Source organism: Oreochromis niloticus, linkage group LG23 (genome assembly GCF_001858045.2).
Source record: "Oreochromis niloticus isolate F11D_XX linkage group LG23, O_niloticus_UMD_NMBU, whole genome shotgun sequence".
Taxonomy (NCBI): domain Eukaryota; kingdom Metazoa; phylum Chordata; class Actinopteri; order Cichliformes; family Cichlidae; genus Oreochromis; species Oreochromis niloticus.
In genome coordinates, this window is record NC_031986.2 from 25,827,137 (window position 1) to 25,838,222 (window position 11,086).

Here is an 11,086-nt window from a genome sequence, read left to right on the forward strand (position 1 = left end):
CGGAGGCTCGAAGCGGAAAAAAGTGCGAGAGAGAGGGTGAGAGAAAGAAAAAAAAAAAACACGGCTCGTGTCATTCTCTTCAAAGAGCCAGCTCTAAGAGCCGTTTCGTTCGCGACCGACACATCACTAATTCAGTAGTCACGTTGCATAGCGTCCTTATAGGTTATTGTCTATTAGCTGCAACACATCTTTTCTCAGCTCCGGCAAGGCTGTGACCTTGCCCTACTCCCTTCTAGTAGATTTCCACTGGCAGCTAGTTCCCTGTCAGTAAGAACAAGTTCAGGTTTTGGAAGCTTTGTATTGATGATGTTTTACAATATTATAATGTTCTTCTTTCGTTTTGTTTTTCCAATTTAATTTTACTCAACATCCTGTTGTTTGGCTGACAGCTCAATTGGTAGGCCTAAAGGTCCTTCGATTAGCAGTGTGTAAGGAAAGCATTACAGAGTCATGGACCCCACTCTTTATGCCGATATTTTGTCATTTAAAACCAACAGAACCTTTTCCAGTGGGTTTTCCACCACACAAAAGTACAATTTTCGTCAAAAGGCAAAGAGCTTTGAGGTTGAAGGTGAGTTTGTCGAATGGTTTACGTCATTTTTAGCCTGCCACTGTTTGCCAGATTTGAGTTTAATTAACAGCTGCGCACAACAGCAAACCAAAGTAGGGCATCCTAGTTACGTCTCTTGGGGAATACATAATATTTGTCCTAAAACATGTATAGTGTGTTTTTTTAATTTTTTTTATCGTCAACTGACCAACGTCACTGCCATCACCAGGTGTGACAGTGTTGTAACTTGTACTGGATACGCGTTACAAGTCTACAGTGTTTAGTGAGACCAACAACATAATATTGCTTTCTTGTAATGTTGATACAAAGAAAAACACATTTTGCAAAAAAGTGAAAAACTAGAAACAGAAAAAAAGCAATTTGTATCATGATGTCCGGTCCACCAATTTATATCATCATGTTTTGAGCCGTGCTAATAATACAGGTTTTGGCAACACAACTGTGGCTCCCTGTACTGTAATTCATAATGAACTATGGTGTGTTATTCTGGAAATATTTATAATTAACCGTTAACTATTTGGTGTAGTACATTGATATGGGAATAAAATTTCTATTTAAACATACACATCATATGTTTTTGACCACGTTACAGTACTAGAATAATGCCACATTTATCAGTATATTATAGCTGATTAAAACTACTCATGTATTTCTTTGATTTCTTACAGATGGCGAGTTGTACTACATAAGGTACAAAGGCACAAATCACTGCATTAAGGCAAAAGTGCTGTGTGGGCCCAAAGAAGCCAATAAAGTGTTCCTTGACTTTCATGCCAGCAGTGGTGGTTCACACTGTGTGTGGCATCCCAGGCTAGCAGTGTCACAATTAAAAAGGAGGTGGAGTACACGCCAGTACAGGTAAACATTCTAGGTGTATTTTTTCCTGTAACTTTTTCTGGAAATAAGACAAACATTTATTAAAATTTTAAAGACTATATTGATAATAAGGAATTGCTTTCTGTGTTTGGAAGGTCACCCAGCCATTTGTGCTTTTTGGGATGGATCTGATTGGTCCACTAAAAATGACTTCAATTGGAAACCAGTTCATATGTGTATTTATTGATAACTTGAGAAAATGACCCCAAGCATATCAGTTGAAGTCAAAAAGTGCTGACGAGGTAACACAATACATTCTGAAATTCTTCTTTCAGTTTGAAGCACCGAAGTGCATTCTAACAGACCAAGGGAAGGAGTTTGTGAATGAAGTAAGTAAGAAACTACTAAAATGCAAATATGCTACTTGCAGTATAGGCAGGGCTCTAGAGTGCGACCAATTTGGTCGCAAATGCTACCAAATTTTTCAATGGTGCGACTAAAAAAAATATTTGGTCGCACTGTTCGGGTAACAAAAAAAAAAAAAATCTCTGCAACTCTCCGTGTGGTCAACAACAGACACCTATCGTGGACTAAACCAATCAGAGATAGTCAGGGGCGGGACCTCTCTGATTGGCCGTGGTCCAGTTGAAAGTGCAGTTGGAAGAGAGAGGTGAGTAGCTTGAATAAAGCGACATCGATTCATTAAATCCTGAATTGACTTTTAAATATAAATGTATTTTGCCAGAAACACCAGATTCTCAGATTAAAGCTCACAAAACTATTTCAACAACCACCAAACAGCAAATGAGAGCAGGCACACGGACTCCACACAAAGACGTAAACACAGAGCGGACCCGACGCATCAGAATCAGCTTTCTCTTTCTCGGCTTTCTCACCCGATGGCACGTAGACAGACACACTGTCGGAGCTCACCGAGCCTGCCGTCCGCGCTGTGTTTACGTATTTTTGCGCTAATTCTGACCTGCAGGTTTTGTCTCTCCAACCAAAATTCACCGAGCCAGCAGCAAAAGAAGCAGCAAACTACGCTTCACATTTGATCAATGTCGTCATGAATTCCCTCTGACTTTTGCTGTTTTGCTTCCACCACGATAAAAATCACACGTCATGCACAGCTCTCTCTCTCTCTCTCTCTCTCTCTGTACTTCAAGAACAGTTTCCCGTCTCAAATCTGTGTTTTCTGCATTATTCATTCGCTTATTACCCACCAGTCTACCGTTGTTTACAGCGCTGTCGGCCGCTGTCTTTTTCTTATTTTTTTTCTTTTTTTCACTTAAATGACCTCGGACAAGAAAGCCTAATTTCTGCTGTTCAATACTGAAGAAATTTAAACTTTTTAAAATTATGCAAAATTGCAGAATATTGCAGAATATTTTTAAGGTTATCTGCTATAAAAAGCCAGACCAGAAAAATCTCCTTCATGTTTTTCTGTGTTTTATTCTCAGTTACTTTCACACAAAGGCATCTGCTGTGATGTTCACAATTCTGATGAAGTCTCACGTGTATCAGTACTGATAAATGATCAGAATTATAATATTTCTGACTGTCTGAGGCTAAGATGAATCGAATCAGGACTTTGAGAACCGGAATCGAATGGATTATAGAAATCAGTGATGATACCCAGCCCTAGTGAGCAGCCTAGGCCTGACAGAAGTGGATGTAGCTGTGGGTAATAAGAAAAGATGAAAAGAACTATTAATAACTTTTGTGTTAAGGCCTGATCTGTCTGAAATTCATAGCCAGCTCTGACACGGTGCCATCAATCTTTGAACGCTGAAAAAACAGCAGTGTATCCAGAAAACACATTATATGCTGCAATAAATGCACTGCCCAAGTGTCCCCTCTCCCCACTGCCTTTCAGCAGCAAACAGGTCGTCAGAGGAGCCAAGATGATGATTAAGTTGTTTGATGTGCAATTTCCCCCCAAAAAATGTGCACATGTAAAACTGCGGTGTTAAGTGATGCGGTTGAAAAATTTGAGTGCGCCTAACTTTTGTGCCGGTGCGCCCATGGCAAAAAGTTAGTCTAGAGCCCTCAGTATAGGTTACTTAGGTATAACTGAATTAACTGGCTAACACAGTGTCATCTTGTTTTACCAGTGTCATTTGATTATGTTTTTCTGAATACAGCTCAATAGAAATATTTGCAAAATCCTAAACATTCAAAGAAGCCTCTGTGCCCCATACCACCCACAGACAAATGGGTTGGTAGAGAGAATGAATGGGACCGTATAATGTTATTTACGCATTCCATATGTTTATATTTTTAATTTACTTTTCTATCATATCCTAATAATTGCTTTGTTATTTAATTTTGTAGAGCACTGTCCAAGTTGGGGAATAAAAAGCCAGAGGAATGGGACAACATTTGGACGCTGTCATGTTTGGCCTGAGAACCAAGTATTCACCTTTTTTTTTTAATGTTTGGTAGAGAGGCGAGGTACCTAGGGATGGGTATTGATAAGATTTTAACGATTCCGATTCCATTTTCGATTCTGTTTAACGATTCGATTCTTTATCGATTCTCTTATCGATTCTTGTTTTTAAAAAGGAGAACACTAAGGTCGATTAGCTTAGAACTGTTTTATATCTTCTCTTTCAACAAGATAGAAATTTAGGAGTAACATGGCCTTACAAACCCAACAGTGAGATCTTAAGAGATCCACAGCCTACGGCTCTTCAATGGGGTGTCACAGGGTCCCCGGGGAAAATTGTAAACGTAAAATAATAAAATAAATATTCTTCTGTAGCAATAACAAAGTATAACATAAATTATTCTGTAGCAATTACACAAGAATATCCAGTAATGTCCCTGCCTACAATTAAACACATTCACTTACCATCTGCTGTGGCAAATGGCTGCAAGGTTTTGACCACAAACTTAGTCACTGCTCGGTGACATTCGGGCCTGAAAAGAGACGCTACCGGTGGACTGCAGCGACAACTGCCAGCGAGCGCCAGCCAGACTCTGTCTGTCTGTCTCATCATGGTCACCTAAATGCACAATGGCAGGTTTTGTAATAAAGCAGATCGCGCTAACATAATATGCATTGTTAGTTGATTATTTACCTGCCGCATTAACGGGAGATGACGTGCAAACGTTACCGCTGCTGCTGCTGGGTTGAGATTCACGAGTCCGGAGCGGAATTAAAGACATTCATTTAAGTTCATCGCGTGTTTTGTGAGCAAATGCTTTTGCATATTCGTAGTGTTTCCTCCCTTAATGAAATATCTACTTTGCAAGTATTGCAAGTTGCCCTGTTGTCATCCGTTCTCGTAAAGCATAAACAAACTTTTAAGCGTTTGAGCTGCTTAGGCGCCGTGTTTCCTGCCAGGTACGCTCCGACGCTCCGCAACGTGGTGACGTCATTCGGGGCGACTGGAATCGATAAGGGAATCGTTTGCAAAAATGGCAAACGATTCCAAGGAATTGAAACAGTGGGAACCGGTTCTCAACAAGAACCGGTTTTCGATACCCATCCCTAGAGGTACCCCACTCAAATTCCAGATGAATACAGAGTGAGTTATTTTCAAAACCACTGTTGGATTAAATACATAAGATTTTGAATTTCTTACCTTGAAAATTTTTTTTAAGTTTTCATATAGTAACACATCATTTTCTACATTTTACAGGTGGACAGCAGTGTGGAGGACGTTTTGTCTGTTGAAGAGACAACAGAGGAAATTCTGAAGCTTGATGAAGTGCTTCAGACTGCTTTATCAAATAGCAAAACAACACAAGCAAAATATCATAAAAAAACAAAAGGCAGACCTATTCCAAATTTTCAAATGGACATGAAAGTGTGGAGGCTCAACATGAGGAGCCAGCAGAGGAAAGTGGACAAGTTAGATCCAAATTACCTTGGCCACTATATGATTATTTGTAACTCTAAACTCTAGTACTTCAACATTTGCTTGAATTTTAATGTTGTCTTTTCAAGGTTTGAAAAGTGCTTGAATTTCAGATGTGGTGCTTAAACGTGCTTGAAAGTGTAACTGTATTTCATTCACCACAAATAATTATGATGAGTGCGCTAACATACCTGTAGGCTGCTGTTTTAATGAGTGTTTGATTGAAAACAACAATGGCGGAGTTTGCGCTCTCTAGTCGCATGATAGGTGACTCCTAGTAAATAATTTTCCAGTATGCTATTTTTTAAAATTATGATTATTATTTTGCTAGCTTTCAAACTCGCTGGAGAAATGATTGAAATGCACTGAGTGTGATGCAGTATGGCAGCGCTATTATGAAATATGGACTTAGCTAACATTCCTTAGCAGTAATATGAGTTAATTTACTCAAGTGAAAGCTTTAAACATTAGCCCGATACATATGTAGCCAACTTAAGGATTAACCCTCTGGGGTCGACGGACCCAGAGTCTCCATTTCAACTTGGGTCGAACGTGCGGACTCCAAGCTATATAATGATGCCGTCATTCACCTCCTACATCGTTCCCTTGCTCACCTGGAGACCGCTGGGAGCACTGTGAGAATCATGTTCTTTGATTTTTCCAGTGCCTTCAACACTATTCTTCCCTCGGTTCTGAAGGACAAGCTGGAGAACTCTGGAGTGGACCATCACCTCACTACCTGGATTTTGGACTACCTCACCGACCAACCACAGTATGTGAGAACTCAGGGCTGTGTGTCGGATAGGGTCGTCTGCAGTACGAGGGAACGGTTCTGGCTCCGTTCCTCTTCACCATCTACACTGCAGACTTCTCCCACAACTCCACCCAGTGCTTCCTGCAGAAGTTCTCTGATGACTCTGCAATAGTCGGCCTCATCACTGATGGGGACGACAAAGAGTACAGAGGACTGACTCAGGACTTTGTGGACTGGTGCCAGCTGAACTACCTCCAGATCAATGCCAGTAAAACCAAGGAGCTGGTGGTAGATTTCCGCAGGCACAAGCATCCTCCACTGCAACCACTGAACATCCAAGGTATGGACATTGAGGCTGTGGACAGCTACAGGTACCTTGTGTTCATCTGAACAACAAACTGGACTGGACTCATAACTCAGACGCCCTCTACAGGAAAGGGCAGAGCAGGCTGTACCTGCTGCGGAGACTCAGGTCGTTTGGAGTGTAGGGCCCACTCCTGAAGACCTTCTATGACTCTGTGGTGGCCTCAGCCATCTTCTATGGTGTGGTCTGCTGGGGAGGCAGCATCTCTGCTGGGGACAGGAAGAGACTGAACAGGCTGATCCGAAGGGCCAGCTCTGTTCTAGGATGCCCTCTGGACCCAGTGGAGGTGGTGAGTGACAGGAGAATGGCGGCTAAGCTGTCATCCCTGTTGGACAACATCTCCCACCCCATGCATGAGACTGTGACAGCACTGAGCAGCTCCTTCAGTGGGAGACTGCGGCACCCACGGTGTGGGACGGAGAGATTTCGCAGGTCTTTCCTCCCCACTGTTGTCAGACTCCACAATAAAGACTTTTGCAGCTGATCAAACACACACATCCACACATGTGCAATAGGACTGCTATATGTGGAATTCTTCTTCTGACGAAGTTGTGTTTTTATATTTTCCTACTCAGTTGTATATAGTATTTGTATTTCTATTTTATTCTATTGTATATATTATTTTATTTTATTGTATTTTATTGCATTCCAGTGTTTTCTAATTTCTGCTACATAACTTTGCACTTTTGCTGTAACAAAACAAATTTCCCACCTGTGGGACTAATAAAGGTCATCTTATCTTATCTTATCTTATATACCAGTTTTTAAATTGTTTTGATAGGTCACGTAAAACCGATGTTTTTGGGGGGGTTTTCTGAATAAAACAGTGGCGTTTACTCTGGGAAGAAACAATTAAAACAGCGTTTTCTAAGGAGTGCTAGCAAACACGCTTTGCTTGTGAGTGAAAAAAGAAAAAGAAAAAACACTCCTTCCCTATTGGTGGAAAAATGTACCATGTCGACCAATCAAAAAATGATATGGCAACATGTGGTATTTGGTTGTTTGGGAAGAGGGGGAAGTTTTAGGAGTGCCTGGCGAAAGAGAGAGAGAGAGTTTTGATGTTGTCTTGTGTAGTTAGTGTGTAGTGTAGTCGTTGTTTTGTTTTTCTGTGTCAGTTCTACTAGTGAACGTCACAGTTGCTGCAAAAAAGCCACCAAAGGCAGATTGCAGTGTAAACGCTGAGTGACACACCTGCTGTCAGACCTGCAGGTTTATCCCTGTGCTGTTCTCCTCTGTGTTATAGTGGACACAAACTATTTTTTGGAGTTGCATTAATAATTTGTGTGCCTTGTTATTTGATGCAGAACGCCTGATTGTTCTGTAAATAGTTTTAAATGGTTATATAAAAAACGTCTGAGCCTTGGCTGCATTTTTAGGTAAATAGTACCATGTAACTTTGTTGTTTACAAAACTTGTGCATATTTTTAAAAAATGTACAATTTCTATTTGCATTTCAAGTTATGAAAATGATTCATTAAACATGCTTGTGGTTTTTACTGTCCAAAATTATCACTTTCCAGTCGTATTTTAAATTTTGTCTAAATTTAGATAAACTGTGCTGATACAGTATGTCAAAATGAGAAAATAACAGATTGGCAGGATAAACAGTTTTTAAAGGTGAAATATAGAGGCCAAATCAAAAGTAGTCAAAAATGGCCAATTATACCCTGGACCCCAGAGGGTTAAAGGCTTAAAGCAAAGTCACCAAGTACTGTTTATATTTGTGTGTATTGCTGCGGCTTTTTTGAGTATTAACTTGGTGCCTTTGGGTGAAATAATGGTAATATGAGGGACCGATCCATATGGTCACAAAGAATAGCCACTTGTTTCTGTGCTACCAAAGTTCCCCGGCTTTCATTCAAAATGTGTTTATCGTCAGCACCGACACATCAAACTATTTAAACATTATAAATGTCTTCAAGCTCACACTGAGACAGTAGACACATTTACATGTGTATTTGTATATGAATATTTCATACTTTAAGGCTGCCTGTTTATTTAAGGGAGATGAACAAAATACATTGGAATTGTACATAATAATATCACAAATGATAAATTAAATAGATTTTAAGTAGATGCTTGTGCATTCTTAAAGTCTTATATGTTGAATTGAACTATGTGATCTGTTCAAAGCCTCTCAGTCAGTGCTGTTCTCCATGCCTGTCTGACTGTACATGATGTTATTAGCACAAACACTTTAAAGGTGATCATTTAGGACTTCAGAAATAATACAGATAGCAATGTAGTTAACAATAAAACAGTTAGTTTTATTGGGAATTAACTTAAAAAACAAAAAAAAAAAAACAGCAAACAAACATCTGTCTCCTATTTTTTGTCACACAGGAAAGAAGCATCAATATCTGACGAGAAGACTTATTTCTTTCTTTTTTTTTCTTTTTTTTTCAACAGGAGAAGAATATCTCTAACAAGTTGATTTGTTCACATTTTCACATCGTAATTTTTAAGTGAAATGTGCATTTTGAGTTTATACACTATATGCATATAAGGCGACCGTTTCCTTTTGCAGTATTTTTGTGTGGTGCGTTTTTCTATGTCTAACAAAAGGGGAACAAAGGTGTTTAAGTTCACCTAGGATGATTTGTTTCAGCACCACCACCCCCCGGGCGGCCGGGGGGTGGTGGTGCTGGAAAAGCTTGAAAAGAGACCTTGAAAGTGCTGAAAAAGTGCTTGAATTTGACCCTGAAAAAGGCGTATGAACCCTGCATTTAGGTGATCATACCTGGTGAGAAGAGAAGTGTTTTTCTAGACCCACTGGGTGAAAGGAAAAAGAACATCAAACACTGCCAGGACATTAAAAGATAAAGCAGTAGCACAGTAGCACAAAAACATTGCCAACTCAGACATTGAAATTTAAAGTTAACATAAAACTGTAGTAGTTGCAATGATCTTTAGAATAACCTATCTTGTGCATCCTCGTCTGGCATTTCGGAGTTGATGTATGTTGCCAAAAATATAAATACGCAGGCCAATCAGACAATCAATTTTAGAAAATATATTTTAAAAAATTCATTTCCACACGTGTTACTTTATTGTATCCAACAGTCTAGCTTACATATCACAAATTTGTCAATTACAAAAATCAGCTTTTCTTTTTGTTTCGCAGCACTGCATCTTCTGTGTATACATTATTTCAAAAATGACTTATGTAATTACATGTGTAAGTTGTTATTTTCTTCTTCTCAAATGTCATGCTTTCTTTCAACGTTTGTGGTAATTCAGTTCAATTCAATATAACAGCTGATGCTTTACACTTTAATGGTATTATTTGGTAGTAAATTTCATGTGTTGAAGCACTAATTTATATCTTGTTATTCTTTCAGCTTCTTCATGTGGAGGTCAACACATTGGATCATCTGCCTATATCTCACCTTATCCCTACATATTTCACGCCAACCCTCTGCATGTCCTGCATCATTACATCCATACATCTTTCTCTTTTTCTTCTGCGTTTCAGCTCCATTCTCATCATCCTTTGCTCAGTATGTTCACCATCCAAACCCTCTTACACTTGTATTGTTTCTCCACTTTTTTGTTTTTATTGTTTATAAAGCAAATTTAAAAACAAGTCATGTTGATAAAAACTGGTGTACAATAGAAAAAATGGACAAAAAATTAATTCACAGATTAGAATTAAGTCAAATGCACACATTAGACTTCTTGATTGAATCTGTGTAGAGCACATAAAGTAGCTTATGCAAGGGGCTGACGCCATTGCCAGCACATATACATGTATAGTGTGGGTCAACACCAACATGTAGTTACAATTTTAGGGCGGTGACATGGGGTTACACTGAAGTTCATGTCATATAGTTTCACAAGTCACTGCAGTTATGAAGTACCTGTGGCATAGAAATAACAAAAAAGTATAATTACACTCTCCAGTGGGGTCAACCATATTTGTTGCTGTGATATAGTCATTTCTAGTCCTGTCCATTCAGGGGACTCAAATTGAAATTCTTAGCATTTTCAGGTCTTCTATCTCCTGCATGGCCTTTCGTGTTTTTGTCAGTGCCACTATCTACAACCCATACATAACAGCCGGTCTTACTATCATCTTGTAAACCTTCACTTTCAATCTGCTATCCTTCTGTCACAAATCACCCCTGACACTTGTCTACGCCCACTCCACCATACCTGCACTCCCTTCTTCACCTGTCTTGTGCACTGTCTGTTGCTTTGGATGTTTAACCTCAGGTTAAACTCACACCTCTCCATCAATACCTCTACAGCTTACACCTGCCAAGCACTCATTCACACACACAAATTCTGTCTTGCTGCTACTAAACTCATTCGTCTTCACTCCATTGCATACATCCACCTCTCCAGGCTCTCTTGTAACCCATTTCTATTGTCTTTTTTACTATGTACTGTGTACATTTAAAGTCCCTATTCTGACCTCCACATTGATTGATGCATGTCTTTCTGTGACTGCCCCACTGGCTCACTCCCCCGGAACACATATAGCCCCTTCTCTTCCTCTGTTTTTTCACCCAACTCTAGCACATTCTCCACCTCCTGGTCAACAACACTGGTGTTGTTTTTGAATTTGGCCAAGATTTCTGCTGGATATCCTTCTCCTGGCTTGTACCAGTACCACACACCCACCTTGCATGTCTTGGTTTGACATGTAAATCGTTTATACAGAACAACTTGTTAATCCTTACTACATATCTGTCATGGTCTGACGACTC

The 11,086-nt window shown here is 39.6% G+C and overlaps 1 long non-coding RNA gene across 1 annotated transcript; it reads left to right on the plus strand.

Moving 5' to 3' along the window:
• The first annotated feature begins 2,020 nt into the window (after positions 1 to 2,020).
• On the plus strand, positions 2,021 to 5,311 carry LOC112843939 (uncharacterized). The gene is made up of 4 exons (XR_003216490.1): positions 2,021 to 2,057; positions 3,725 to 3,844; positions 4,893 to 4,923; positions 5,038 to 5,311. It is a non-coding gene; the product is annotated as an uncharacterized LOC112843939 (long non-coding RNA).
• The last annotated feature ends 5,775 nt before the right edge of the window (positions 5,312 to 11,086 follow it).